Source organism: Hyperoodon ampullatus, assembly GCF_949752795.1.
Source record: "Hyperoodon ampullatus genome assembly, chromosome: 18".
Taxonomy (NCBI): Eukaryota; Metazoa; Chordata; class Mammalia; order Artiodactyla; family Ziphiidae; genus Hyperoodon; species Hyperoodon ampullatus.
Genome location: NC_136931.1, coordinates 45,810,404 through 45,825,641, shown reverse-complemented (window position 1 = coordinate 45,825,641; position 15,238 = coordinate 45,810,404).

Here is a 15,238-nt window from a genome sequence, read left to right as displayed (position 1 = left end):
CCAGTTTGGGCCTTCTGTGGGGTTGAGGCTGACTTTGGTTGCTCCCTTCCTTTCCAGTAGGGCACATAGCAAGCTCGCATCTGGGGCACTGTTTTCCATCTGTGCAGCCAATTGCCCAAAGATATGTAAAAACTCCCATTTTCCCAAAGAAATAAAAAACCTAATGCTAAGCAAGATACAGTTATACTTCCCCAAACTCAAAGCTTATATGTAAATTAAGCAGTGTATCACTAATTGGTGTCGAGATGACTAAAGAAGCCTTGTTTGAATATCTATTTTTAATTTCTCATTTGCTTGGAAAATACCTTACCTTTCAGCCTGTTAAAGAGCTTTCTGATTTATAAGGATATCATCCTTTTTTTTAACATCTTTATTGGAGTATAATTGCTTTACAATGGTGTGCTATTTTCTGCTCTATAACAGAGTGAATCAGCTATACATATACATATATCCCCATATCTCCTCCCTCTTGCGTCTCCATCCCACCCTCCCTATCCCACCCCTCTAGATGGTCACAAAGCACGGAGCTGATCTCCCTGTGCTATGTGGCTGCTTCCCCTAGCTATCTGTTTTACATTTGGTAGTGTATATATGTCCATGCCACTCTCTCACTTCCTCCCAGCTTACCCTTCCCCCTCCACATGTCTTCAAGTCCATTCTCTACATCTGCATCTTTATTCCTGTCATGCCCCTAGGTTCGTCAGAACCATTTTTTTTTTTTAATTTTTAGATTCCATATGTGTGTGTTAGCATACGGTATTTGTTTTTCTCTTTCTGACTTACTTCACTCTGTATGGCAGACTCTAGGTCCATCCACCTCACTACAACTAACTCAATTTCCTTTCTTTTTATGGCTGAGTAATATTCCATTGTATATATGTGCCACATCTTCTTTATCCATTCATCTGTTGATGGACACTTAGGTTGCTTCCATGTCCTGGCTATTGTAAATAGAGCTGCAGTGAACATTGCAGTGCATGACTCTTTTTGAATTATGGTTTTCTCAGGGTATATGCCCAGTAGTGGGATTGCTGGGTCATATGGTAGTTCTATTTGTAGTTTTTTAAGGAACCTCCATACTGTTCTCCATAGTGGCTGTGTCAATTTACATTCCCAACAACAGTGCAAGAGGGTTCCCTTTTCTCCACACCCTCTCCAGCATTTGTTTGTAGATTTTTTGATGATGGCCATTCTGACCGGTGTGAGGTGATACCTCATTGTAGTTTTGATTTGCATTTCTCTAATGACTAGTGATGTTGAGCATCCTTTCATGTGTTTGTTGGCAATCTGTATATCTTCTTTGGAGAAATGTCTATTTAGGTCTTCTGCCCATTTTTGGATTGGGTTGATATTGAGCTGCATGAGCTGCATGTAAATTTTGGAGATTAATCCTTTGTCAGTTTGCTTCATTTGCAAATATTTTCTCCCATTCTGAGGGTTGTCTTTTCGTCTTGTTTATGTTTTCCTTTGCTGTGCAAAAGCTTTTAAGTTTCATTAGGTCCCATTTGTTTATTTTAAGGATATCATCTTAATTGAATAATGAGATGCTGCTTAGTATGTTCTTAAAAATGTTTCCCCCCTCCAGTTACATTTTTTAAGTAAATAATTGCCATTATTTCCATTCTTAATGTCAATAGCGTGGTCAATTTTCTCCTAAATCTCTCTTATAATGAGTGAGTTTGTAATTTGAGAGTAGGAAGGAATTCTTTATGTATTTAAGAGGGTCTACTAAAATAAATTAAGGTTTCAATGTGGGACTTATGAAAGTGGTGAAAATAAGATAAATCTTTCTACTGATCAGATATTGGAGGTGTTCAAAATGAACTGATAGATTTTAGTATCTTTGTTGAATATTCTTCGTAAGTCATTGATACAGATTGTTTATCTTGGCTCTGACTAAAAGAAGATAATTATTGATTAATAAATACTCATTAATTGTATTTTCCTGATTCTGTATAAATCTAAAGAATAAATAAGTTGGTGGTCAGTGTAATACAGATTTATCCTAGCACACAAAGGTGGGCTGGCATCAAAAGGGGAAATGACACTTCCCTCCTCCTGCCCCGCCTCTCTTCTCTAAAGCCTTTTTGGCTCAATGGAAGCAAAGTTTCACGGGATCTTTGCATCTTAGAGGTGGTAACAGCAGACAAAAAAAAATGTTCATGCTGTAAGAAAGAAGCATGTGAAAATCTCAACCGAATATTCATCAAATCTCTGGAGAAGGGAGGACTTTAAGCTAAGAAGTGATAGAAGTTACTGTAATGAAAATTTTTTGTTAAGTTTGACTAAATACTTTTTTTCCCTTTCCCTGTTTCATCTCTCTTGTCTATCTACCTGTCTACATCTCCATCCCTACCATTTACTGCAGGCCACTGTCATCTCTCACAAAAACACAGCAGGGAACTAAAAACAACAATATAGGGCTTCCCTGGTGGCGCAGTGGTTGAGAGTCCGCCTGCCGATGCAGGGGACACGGGTTCGTGCCCCGGTCCGGGAGGATCCCACATGCCGCGGAGCGGCTGGGCCCGTGAGCCATGGCTACTGAACCTGAGCATCCAGAGCCTGTGCTCCGCAACGGGAGAGGCCACAACAGTGAGAGGCCCACGTACAGCAAAAAACAAACAAACAAACAAAAAAAAACAAAACAATATAGCAAACAAATAAATCTAAGACTCCAACATATACACATTTTACTCTGGGTGAGATGGGATACCACTGGAGAGTTTTGACCAATGGAAGGCTTACGCTCTGACTTAATTGATCAGGCTATGTTGAGAATTACCGTAAAGGGTCTGGGTGGAAGCAAGGAGGCTGATTAGGGGCCATTGCAGTAATCCCCAGAGAGAAGATGGGGACCTGCACCAGGGTGGCAGTGGTAGAAGTAGAGAGAGAAATGATTGGATTCTGGATGTATTTTGGAGGCTGAACTGACAAAATGTATTCATGGACTGGGTATAGAGTTTGAGATAAAGAAGAGCTGAGTGACTCTAAGCTTTTTCACTTGAGCACCAGCAAGAATTGAGCTGCCTTTAATTGGGATGGGTAAGTTGTGGCTAGGGCAGGTTAGGGGGAGAATTTCAAGAGCTTGGCTTCAGACGTGTTAAACTTGACTTGACTATTAAACATGCAAGTGGAGATGAAGAATAGGCGTATAGTGTTTATATAACAGAAAGAAGGGATATGTGAAAAGTCAGAGAAGCTGTAAAGACAGTGAGGGTTTAAAATGTTCACATAGAGACAAGGCCCTACTGACCTGAGTCTTGGGTCCCACAGCCATAGGGTCATGCCAGTATCCCTAGATTTCAGCCACTGTAATTGACTTTGACCATTACAGACTAATGGAACATATTCTTTACAGTACATTTGATGATACCTAAAGAATTCTGGAGGGCTTCCCTGGTGGCGCAGTGGTTGAGAGTCTGCCTGCCGATGCAGGGCACACAGGTTCGTGCCCCGGACTGGGAAGATCCCACATGCCGCAGAGCAGCTAGGCCCGTGAGCCATGGCCGCTGAGCCTGCGCGTCCGGAGCCTGTGCTCCGCAACGGGAGAGGCCACAACAGTGAGAAGCCCGCGTACCGCAAAAAAAAAAAAAAAGAATTCTGAACATTTTTACAGTTTTATTGAGATATAATTGACACATAAGTTTAAGGTGTACAACATAATGATTTGATATATGTATATATTGCAATATGATTGCCATAATAAGTTAACATCCATAATTTCACATAGTTATAATTTTTTGTGATGAGTATTTTTAAGATCTACTCTCTTAGCAACTTTCAAATATACAATACAGTATTGCTAACTGTAGTCACCATGCTGTGCATTACATCCCCAGAACTTATTTATCTCATAACTAGGAATTTGTACCTTTTCACTAGCTTCACCCATTTCCCCTACCCCCTGCCTCTGGCAACCACCAATCTGTTCTCTGTTTCTATGGGTTTGATTTTTTTTTTTAAGGTTCCACATATAAGTGAGATCATACAGTATTTTTCTGTCTCGTCTGACTTATTTTACTTAGCGTTATACCATGAAGACCCATACATGTTGTCACAAATGGCAGAATTTCCTTCCTTTTTAAAAAAAATATTTATTTATTTGGCTGTGCCAGGTCTTAGTTGTGGCACATGGAATCTTCGTTGTTGCATGTGGGATCTTCGTTGTGGCTTGTGGGATCTTTAGTTATGGCACTTGGTATCTTTAGTTGTGGTATGCAGGATCTTTCGCTGTGGCATGCAGTATGTTTAGCTGTGGCATGTGGGATCTAGTTCCCTGACCAGGGATCGTACTCAGGCCCCCGGCATTGGGAGCGCAGAGTCTTAACCACTGGACCACCTGGGAAGTCCCAGAATTTCCTTCCTTTTTATGGCCGAATAATATTTCATTATATAGACCACATTTTTTTAATCCATTCATCCATCAGTGAACACTTAGGTGGTTTCTATGTCTTGGCCAATGTAAATAATGCTGCAATGAACACAGGAGTGTAGATATCTCTTTGAGATAATGATTTCATTTCCTTTGGATATATACCCAGAAGTGAAATTGCTGGAAAATATAGTAGTTCTGCTTTTAATTTTTTGAGGAACCTCCATACTGTTTTCCATACTGGTTGCACCAATTTACATTCCCACCAACAGTACAAAAGGGTTCTCTTTTCTCCACATCCTTGCCGACACTTGTCATCTCTTGTCTTTTTGATAATAGCCATTCTAACAAGTGTGAGGTGATAGCTCATTATGGTTTTGATTTGCATTTCCCTGGTGATTAGTGATGTTGAGCACATTTTCATATATCTGTTGGCCATCTATATGTCTTTGGAAAAATCCCTAGTCAGATCCTCTGCCCATTTTTTTTAAGGTTTACATTTTGTAAAAAATTTATTCATTTATTTATGTACCTTGGTTGTGGCTCACAGGATCTTTGTTTTGGCATGCAGGATCTTTTAGTTGTGGCATGCAGACTCTTAGTTGCAGCATGCAGACTTCTTAGTTGTGGCATGGGAACTCTTTAGTTGTGGCATGCGGGATCTAGTTCCCTGACCAGAGATTGAACCCAGGCCCCCTGTATTGGGAGCGTGGAGTCTTACCCACTGGACCACCGGGGAAGTCCTCTGCCCATCTTTAAATTGGATTATTTGGTTTTTGGCTATTGAGTTGAATGAGTTCCTTATATATTTGAATATTAACTCCTTATCAGATATATGGTTTGCAAATATTTTCTTCCATTCCATAGGTTGCTTTTTCATTTTGTTGATTATTTCTTTTGCTGTGCAGGACCTTTTTATTTTGGTACAGTCCCACTTGTTTATTTTTGCTTTTGTTGCTTGTGCTTTTGGTATCATAACAAAAAAAGATGTTGTCAGGACCAATGCCAAGAAGTTTTTCCTTATGCTTTCTTCTTATTTTGCAGTTGCAGGTCTTACATTTAAGCCTAATCCATTTCAGCCTAATTTTTGTGAATAGTATAAGATAGGGGTCTGGTTTCATTCTTTTGTATGTGAATATCTAGTTCTTCTAACACCATTTATCAAAGAGACTACCTTTTCCTCATTGAGTATTCTTGGAACCGTTGTCCAATATTAGCTGACCATACATGCATGGGCTTATTTATGGGCTTTCAATTCTGTTTCATTGGTCTATGGATATGTTTTTATGTCAATATCATACTGTTTGATTACTATAGCTTTGCGATATAGTTTGAAATCACAAAATGTGATGCCTCTAGCATTATTCTTATTTCTCAGCATTGCTTTGGCTATTCAGGGTCTTTTGTGGTTTCAAACAAATTTTAGGGTTGTGTTTTGTATTTCTTTATAAAATGTCATTGGAATCTTTATAGGGACTGCATTGAATCTATAGATGGCTTTGGGTCATATGGACATTTTAGCAATATTAATTCTTTCAATCCATGAACAAAGGATCTTGCCATTTATTCATGTCTTCTCCAATTTCTTTCATCACTGTGTTATAGTTTTTAGGTTAGAGATCTTTTTTACCTACTTGGTTAACTTTATACCTAAGTATTTTATTGTTTTTATGCTATTGTAAATGGGGTTGTTTTCATTATTTCTTTTTCAGATAATTCATTATTAGTGTTTAGAGATGATACTGATTTTTGTATGTTGATTTTTTGTTCTGCAACTTAATTGAATTCATTGATTAGTTCTAACATTTTTTTGGTGGTGTTTAGTGTTTTCTGTATATAAAACCATGTCATCTGCAAACAGACAGTTTTACTCCTTCCTTTATGATTCAGATGCTTTTTACTTCTTTTCCTTGCCTGATTGCTCTGGCCAGGACTTCCAGTACTATGCTGAGTATGACTGGTGAAAGTGGACATTCTTGTCTTGTTCCTGATTCTTAGAGGAAAAGCTGTCAATGTTTTACCATTGAATTTGATGTTAGCTATGGGCTTGTCATATATGACCTTTATTATGCTGTCATATATTCATTCCTTCTGTACTCAGTTTTTTTGTTTCTTTGTTGTTTTTTTTTTGCGGTATGCGGGCCTCTCACTGTTGTGGCCTCTCCCATTGCAGAGCACAGGCTCCGGATGCACAGGCTCAGCGGCCATGGCTCACGGCCTAGCTGCTCCGCGGCATGTGGCATCTTCCCGGACTGGGGCACGAACCCGTGTCCCCTGCATCGGCAGGCGGACTCTCAACCACTGCACCACCAGGGAAGCCCTGTACTCAGTTTGTTGAGAGTTTTTATATGAAAGGATTTTGTATTTTGTCAGATGCTTTTTCTGTATCTATTGAGATAATGATTTTTGTCTTTCATTCTATTAATGTAGTGTATCATATTTATTGATTTGCATATGTTGAACAGTCATTGCAGAGAAGGAATAAATCTTACTTGATCATGGATCCTTTTAATGTAGTGTTAAATTCCAGTTGGCTAGTATTTTGCTGAGAATTTTTTGCATCTATATTCATCAGGGATATTGGCCTATAGTTTTCATTTGTTGTAGTGGCCTTGTGTGGCTTTGGTATCAGGTTAATTCTGGTCTCTTAAAATGAGTTTGGGAGTATTCCCTCTTCTTTGATTTTTTGGAGAAGAGTTTGAGAAGGATTGGTGTTAATTCTTCTTTGAATGTTTGGTAAAATTCACCGGTGAAACCATATAGTCCTGGGCTTTTCTTTGTTGGGAGTTTTGATTACTGATTTAATCCTTACTTGTTATTGATCTGTTCAGATTTTCTATGTCTTCATGATTTAGTCTTGGTAGGTTGTATATTTCTAGGAATTTATCCATTTTTTTCTTGGTTGTCCAATTTGTTGGGGTATTGTTGTTCACAGTAGTCTCTTATGATCCATTGTATTTCTGTGGTATCAGTTGTAATGTCTTCTCTTTCATTTGTAGTTGTATTTATTTGGCTCCTCTCTCTTCATTTCTTGGTTAGTCTAGTTAAAAGTTTATTAATTTTGGTTATCTTTTCAAAGAACAACTCTCGGTTTTGCCAGTCTTTTCTATTGTTTTCCTGTCCTCTGTTTCATTTATTTCTGCTCTAATCTTTGTTATTTCCTTTCTTCTGCTAATTTTGGGCTTAGTTTGCTCTTTTTCTACATCTTTGAGGTGTAAAGTTAGGTTGTTTATTTGATTTTTTCCCTTAATGTGTGCATTTATCACTGTAAACTTCCCTCTTAGAACTGCTTTTGCTGTATCCCATAATTTTCCACTTTCATTTGTCTCAAGACATTTTTTAAATTTCCCTTTAGATTTCTTCTTTGATCCATTGGTTGTTCAGGAGTCTGTAGTTTAAGTCCCGTGTATTTGTAAGTTTTCCAGCTTTCCTCCAGCTATTATTTCTAGTTTCATACCATTGTGGTTGGAAAAGATAGTTGGTATAATTTCAGTTTTCTTAAATTTGCTAAGACTTGTTTTGTGACCTAACATATGATCTATCCTAGAATATCTTCTCTGTGTGCTTGAGAAGAATGTGTTTTCTGCTGTTGTTTTTTGGAATGTTCTGTTTATGTCTATTAGGTGTATAGTGCTGTTCAAATCCACTGTTTCCTTATTGATTATCTATCTGGATGATCTACATTTTTGAGAGTGCGGTATTAAAGTTCCCGACTATAATTGTGTTGCTGTTTATTTCTCCTTTTAGTTCTGTTAATATTTGATTTATATAGATGCTCTGATGTTGGGTGCATAAATATTTACAATTGTTATATCTTCTTGAGGAGTTGATCCCCTTTGGGTCTTGTGTTTTTATCCATCAGCCATTCTGTGTCTTCCATGGGAGAATTTACTCCATTTATGTTTATAGTAATTGTTGGTAGGAAAGGACTTAATTGTTGTCTATTTGTTAATTGTTTCTGACTGTAGCTTCTTTGTTCCTCACTTATGTTGCTGCCTTCTTTTGTGACTTGATGACTTTGTGTAGCTTTATGCTTGGCTGCTTTATCATGACCTTTTGTGTATCTACTACAGGTTTTTCTTTTGTGGTTACGATAAGGCTTACATAAAATATCTTGCAAGATCCTATTTTAAGCTGATAACAACTTAACTTCAATAGCACACATAAACTTTATGCTTTTACTTCCCCCCATACATTTTAGGTTATTGATGTTCCAGTTTACATATTTCTATATTGTGTATCCAATAACAAATTATTATACTTACGGTTATTTTAAATACATTTTTTAACTTTTAAACTAGAACTGTAAGTGAATTATACACCACCATTTCAATATTAAAGAATCTGCCTCTGGCTATAAATTTACCATTGCTAGTGAGTTTTATACATACATTCACATGTCTACGATGTTAATTAGCATCCTTTTATTTCCACTTGAAGAATGCCCTTTAGCATTTCTTGTAAGGCAGGTGTAGTGGTGATGAACTCCCCCAGCTATTGTTTGTTCAAGAAAGTCTTTTTCTCATCATTTCTGAAGGACAGCTTTTCCAGGTATAGTATTCTTGGTTGACAGTTTTTCCTTTCAATGTTTTGAATATATCATCCTGCTCTCTCCTGGCCTGCAAAGTTTCTGTTGAGAGATCCACCCATAGTCTTTTTTTATGGAAACTTATTTTATTATGGAATAATATGATATATGTAGTATATAACAACTTCACACCCATAGTTTCTATTTGGGTGAGGCTACTGCCCAAGCTCTGAGGTGTGTGTGTGTGTGTGTGTGTGTGGTACTACTGTCTGGAAACAGATAACACTGCTGGCTTTGTTTCCTGCCCAAGCACAGCTATAGGATGGGCTCCACAGTTGCCAGTCAGGCTTCCTAGTCAGGTGGGACTGAATGCTATACTCAGCAGTTGGGCAGGACTGCAAATATGCTTCCCTGACCATGGGAGCCGTAGAGTGGGCTCCACAGCCATTACAACTTGATTCCTGACAACCCAAATCAGGCAGTACTGCTCACCAAGATCCCTGGCCAGATCCACTGGCTTGGGTCTACAGATGGGCAGAGCCATTGGCTGGGCTCTCAGCTTGGGTGCCACTGCAAACTGGGTTGTAGCGTGGGCCATACAGTCTCCCAGGTCCTCTAGCTAATCTTTCTGGTTAGGTGGGACTGAGGGCTATACTCATGGTAGGACTATACCATGAACCTGCTTTCCTGCCTGGGTGGGGTGGCAGAACAGGCTCCAATAGGCTCCATAGCTTATTGTCTGGGAACTTGAATGAGGAGACCTGCCCACTGAGTTCTCTGGCCAGAGAAGGCCACTGGCTCAGCTCTATGTGTGGACAGAACTGCTGGTGTGACTCTGTGCTCAGGTACCACTATAAGTAGGACTGTAGGATGGGGCCATGCAGCCCCCTGGGTGCTCCAGCCAGGCCACTTACCTGGGCTAGACTGGGGGCTATACTGTACAGTAGATGGGACTTCAAATCTGCTTCCTTTCCTGGGCAGGGCCGCAGAACAAGCTCCACAGCTGGTATGGCTTCTTGGTTGGGGATCCAAATCAGGCAGAACTGCCCACCAGATGAGAAGACTGAAGTTGACAGTAATTAGGAAGCAGTAATGAGGGTGGAGGGAAGCTGGGATTCAAACAGGGCTACATGACTCAAAAGCCCCATGTTCTTCACCTCCATGCCTTTCTGTTTGTTACTTTACAGTGCTTTGTCAGTCTCTTTATAGGTGAGATCGTACAGATTCTTAGTTCCAATTGCCATGGCTTCTTAATTCTGCATCTTTTGCCTTGGTTATAGAATTTGCCATTTCTATGGGGCAGGATGAAGGGAATCTCTATCTGCTGTACAGACTCTGCTGTTATACAGGAACATCACAGACACATTTTAAAATAAATCTTTAGATCTCCCAGTATCTGGTGAATCTTCTTTAAGGTATTCGTATTTTAAAAACTAGTGATAATTCTATTTTAATAACTTTTTCACCTTTTTTTTGCCAGAGATTCTATCCACATGTCAAGCCTCCCAGAAACCTATTCATGTCCGCAAATGCTAAGAGTAAGAAATATCTCTTTTGCATGGAGTCCTAATATCTGGCAAATGTGTCAGACAAGTCAAATAGGCTGTAGGGAGCTGCCGGAGATATAAATGGGAAATTAGTCTGACTTAAAAGCAGGAATCAGGTACTAATTGTATTCAGCAAGACAGTAAAGATGGAGATGTTCACTCTTTTTTTTTATCTTCCTCAATCTACACTTTTTTCAATTAAAAAAATTTTTTTATTATGGAAAATTTCAAACATACACAAAAGTGGAAGGAGTAGTGTAATAAATCCCCATGAATCTATCAATTAGCTTCAAGAATTATCAACACATGGCCAATCTCATCTCATCTATATCATTCTCTTGTCCCCTCTCCATCTTTTTTATACAGTAGGTCCTTGTTGGTTATTTATTTTAAATATAGCAGTGTGTACATGTCAATCGCAAACTCCCTAACTATCCCCGCCCCCCTTCCTTCTCCCCTGGTAACCATAAGTTTGCTCTTATTAAGATGTGGATGAAATGGAAGATAGATTAAAGGGATTACTTCATATTTAGTAAGAAATTATTTGGATATTTATTTTCATGATCTCAACTACTCATTTTGAGTGCTGATTTTAAAGTGGTTTTCTAAGTTAAAGCATAATCCTTGCCATTAATACTAGCTTACCCCCAAATAATTATATTTTAGTAGAGATGTATATTCCTGATCTTGGAATAAGACTTGTTTTTTTATTGTGCATCTAGTTGTCTTGTCACTTAGAAAAATCTGTGATCTATTTTTTAAAATATCTCAAGTTTCTCTATTTTTTCCGGCTTTGTTGAGGTATAATTGACATCAGTGATCTGTTTGAACCTTTTATGTGACACAGGGGGAATGATTTATTTGCAGACCCTTTTTCAGGAGCTCCAATGTGCTGGTCCAAAAGAGAATTCTTATAGTACTTCCTTTGTTTCTTAGCCACATCTGAGTCCCCCCAAGCTCGCTGCACATCGCACCAAAGACCAGCTCCTCCTGGCCATTCACACCCACTGCCAGCTCTGCTCAGAGCCTGCTGGGTGGATCTTGATGAGCTTGTCTGGTCAGCCCCTATTTGTGAAAGAGGAAGAGCAGACCTTGTCCAGGAGGGGCACTGAAGAAAATACCACAGTCAGAAGGTCGGGTTTTATTTATTTTTAAAGAGAGAATTAATTAAGGCAAACATGTTCTCAGGAAGGCTGTGGGTATGTAGTTGGGGACCATAGTGAGGTACCCCAAGAACCCGGAAATGAGGGAGGAGAGAATGACTTCAGAGCTAAATGATGAAATCTACAGGAATAGAATCAAAGCTGGGTTCTTCAGAGTCAGTTTGTCAATAGGAGGGTTCCTGGGAATATCTCAGAAAAATGTGTCTCTTAGAAACATGTCTGGTCCACTCAAGGTCAGCAGGGAGAGACTATGAGAGGCCACTCTAGGCCCTCCCCAGAGAATCCTGGCAGCACCTTACCCTATGAGCAGGGCTACCCCTATGTGGAGATGGAGACCAAGCTGTGATGCCCTGAAACACACAAACCCACACTCTCTGCACAGCTGCATGTTCACCTGGAGGAGGAGAATGTGCAGATCATGTAGACCCAAGCATCACCCTCCCTGTGAACGGTCCTTCTCTATCAATAAATGGGCATGCTGAGTTTTTACAGCAGTCCTGAGAGCTAGCCTCATGGAACACAGCCCCTGTGAGATGGATACACTCTCCACTTGTTGGCAACACCCAGCTTCCAAGCCTGCAGGGCCAATGGGTAGACCCTGCACTGTGGCAGTTCTGCCAACTGCCTTCCAGGAGGTGGGGCAAGAGCAGGCCAGCTGCACACTTCCTCCCTCTGCCCAGCTGCGGCCTTGGAGACTTTACTTCTAAACCAGTGACTCTCGACAGTTTTCCCTGTGTTATGGGCCCAATTGTGTCCCCCAAGATGCTGAAGTCCTAGGAATATATATATATTATATATATATATATATATATATATATATATATATATATATATATATATATAAATAAAATATATATATATAATACCAGTGTCTGTGAATGTGACCCTATTTGGAAATAGGTCTTTGCAGAAAATCTAGTTAAGATGAGGTCATTAGAGTAGACTCTAATCTGGTTTGACTTGTGTCTTTAGAAAGAGGGGAAGTTTGGAGGCACAGAGGGAAGACGATGTAAAGATAGGAGAGAACACCATCTACAAGCCAAAGAATGCCTGAGGCCACAACAATCTAGGAGAGAGGCCTGTAACACGCTCACAGCCCTCACAGGGAACCAATCCTGCTGACACCTTGATTTTGAATTTCTAGCCTCTGAACTGGGAGACAATTAATTTCTGTTGAAGCCACCCAGTTTGCGGAACTTTTTAATGGTAGCCCTAGGAAACTAATACACCTTGTACTGGATTTTTTACCAGGGAACTCTGAATTAAAGCTGTTAGTTACGATTCACCATTTAGCTCTGGTCCCTGACTTTACCTGTTGCTGGAAAAGCAATCCCCTAAGAATATGAACTACGGTTGGGCAAACTTGGTGTCGCTGTAGAGAATCTCTGGCCATGGAGAATTTCCACCAGCAGGGATAGATGTTCTGCAGGGCTGAGTAAGTATTGTCTAGTGCTTTTTAATTTTTTTAAAGTTAGCTTCAGATAAGACAAGCATTTCAGCTATGTATATAGAAGGCATTAGTGCCAAAAGATATTCCTAAAGACAAATTATAATTTACTTAAAGTGGGTATTTACCATTCTGCTCCAAACATAAGTAAACATAGTCTGTTTATTTCAATGCTTTGCAAATCCCCCAAAATTTACTTCGGAATTTTTAATCACATACTAACTTTCCAGTAAGAAAGTTCAGGCATTTAAAACTATCTGCACATAAAATATGTTGTAATTTTCCAGTAAGAAAGCTCAGACATTTAAAACTATTTGCACATAAAACATGTTGTAATTTTTTAATGAAATTAAAAATTTTCCATGTTTAATGTAAAAACAGCTGTCCTGAATTACCTCACATGGCTCGCCTCCACAAGTTAGAGGCAGAAATACTTGGTATCTGAGCAAAAAAGTGACCATCAAATTTTGATCAAGTGAAAACATGGGATTATAATGAATGTAATAGATGCTTTTATCTATAATATTCACTCCAGTTGAAATAATTAACTAAGTTTCTGAAATAGTCCTTGTTTCATAATTTGATGTACTTTTTTCCCTAGACTTACATTTTGTAAGTATTAATTGTGGAAGCAATCCAATGAGGTTGACAGATTTTCTCCCATTTTGTGGATTGAAAATACTGAGACCCCAGAAGGGCAAGTGGCTCACCCAAAGCCATAAAGAATAAAAACTGCCAAAGGTACATGCATCTGTTACACCTCTTCCCTTCTCATTCCTTCCACAAATATTCATTTATTGAGAGTAGTCCTCCTGTTCAGATTCTTTGTCAGGTTCGGGCACACACAAGGTTCTTGCTTCTGACTGACATTTACTGAATGACTCCTGTGCTGAGGGCTCTGGCATCTATTGCTTCATTAAACCACACCTGTGAGTCAGGTATGGTTAACCTCACATTATGGATGAGGAAACTGAGGCTCAGATGGGTTTGGTGTCCTACACAAGGTCACGTAGTTAGTTCATGACTGACCTGCCTGGGGTTGGTAGCAGACATAAATGAAATTCAAATACATCATTTTTAAAATTACACCAGGTAGTTTCCAAAATGAAAAGAATTTTTCTTAGATTAGTCCTTAGCACCTGCTATATGCCAGATACCACACGAAGCCAGTTCAGCTTCATCTCATTTAATCCTCTGAACAACTCTTCAAGGTAGGAGGGTTATTTCCACTTTTTCCAGCTAAGGAAGCAGAAACTTAATGATGGAAATAAGGTATCATGGCCTGAAATTGGCAGAGGCAGAATTGGAGCCCAGGTCTGACTGGCTGAAAGCACAATTTTGTTCTGCTGCCCGGGTGACGGTACGTATGAAACAGAGGGTGATGTCTCAAGAAAGCCCCATCAGATCCCTACAGGATTCAGAGGAGGGGGGCTGTTATTCTAGGGGGAGTTGGTGATGAGGGTGATGAGGACAAGTTCATGGAAGAGTGGGTGCAGGAGAGGGGCTACAAAGGCTTCTGCAGGCAGAGCTGGTGAGGAACGTGTGGGAGGAAGGGGAGAAGGCAGGAGTGACACACTTGCCCTCCCTGTCCCCTCGGCCACCTCTGTCCTGCGGGCCAGTGTGCGCTGGAGACTCTTAAATGCTGAGTTTGCGCGTAAGATGAAGACTATATAGATGAAGTTGATCGTGAGTGAAGAGTTGAAGAGGGAAGAGAGAGCATGTGGGTGGATGTTTGCGTGGATGCAAAGAAAACCCCAAGAAAATTTAATCTGGGAGCTGCCTGGCACGTGTAGGAGGGGAACCCCAAGCCACAGTGAAACAGGGCTTGTGCCATCTCCCAGTTGGCCCAGCTTCCTTTAGCTTCCTTTGACTGCCCCCCTCCTCTGTGACTGCTTTTCAGATCTTTTTCACTTACATTTGCCTGGAAATAATCTTTTACGAGGTTCCAGGGACAGTAAAATTGGGGGGAGGGGCCCCCTTACAAGGATCCCCACATTTCTAAGCTGTCCCTCTTATTTCTCTCCGGACGGGCAGGGAAACTATTCTTTGGAAAGAACTGTTGAACTGCTTATGGGTCTTAGAGTTTGCTGTTGTGGGAAGAGCAGTGAGTTTTATGAAGTGACACTTTTTGGCTTGCAGATCAGAGCAGGGGCACGTGAGTCTTAGGAGAGGAGAGGAGAG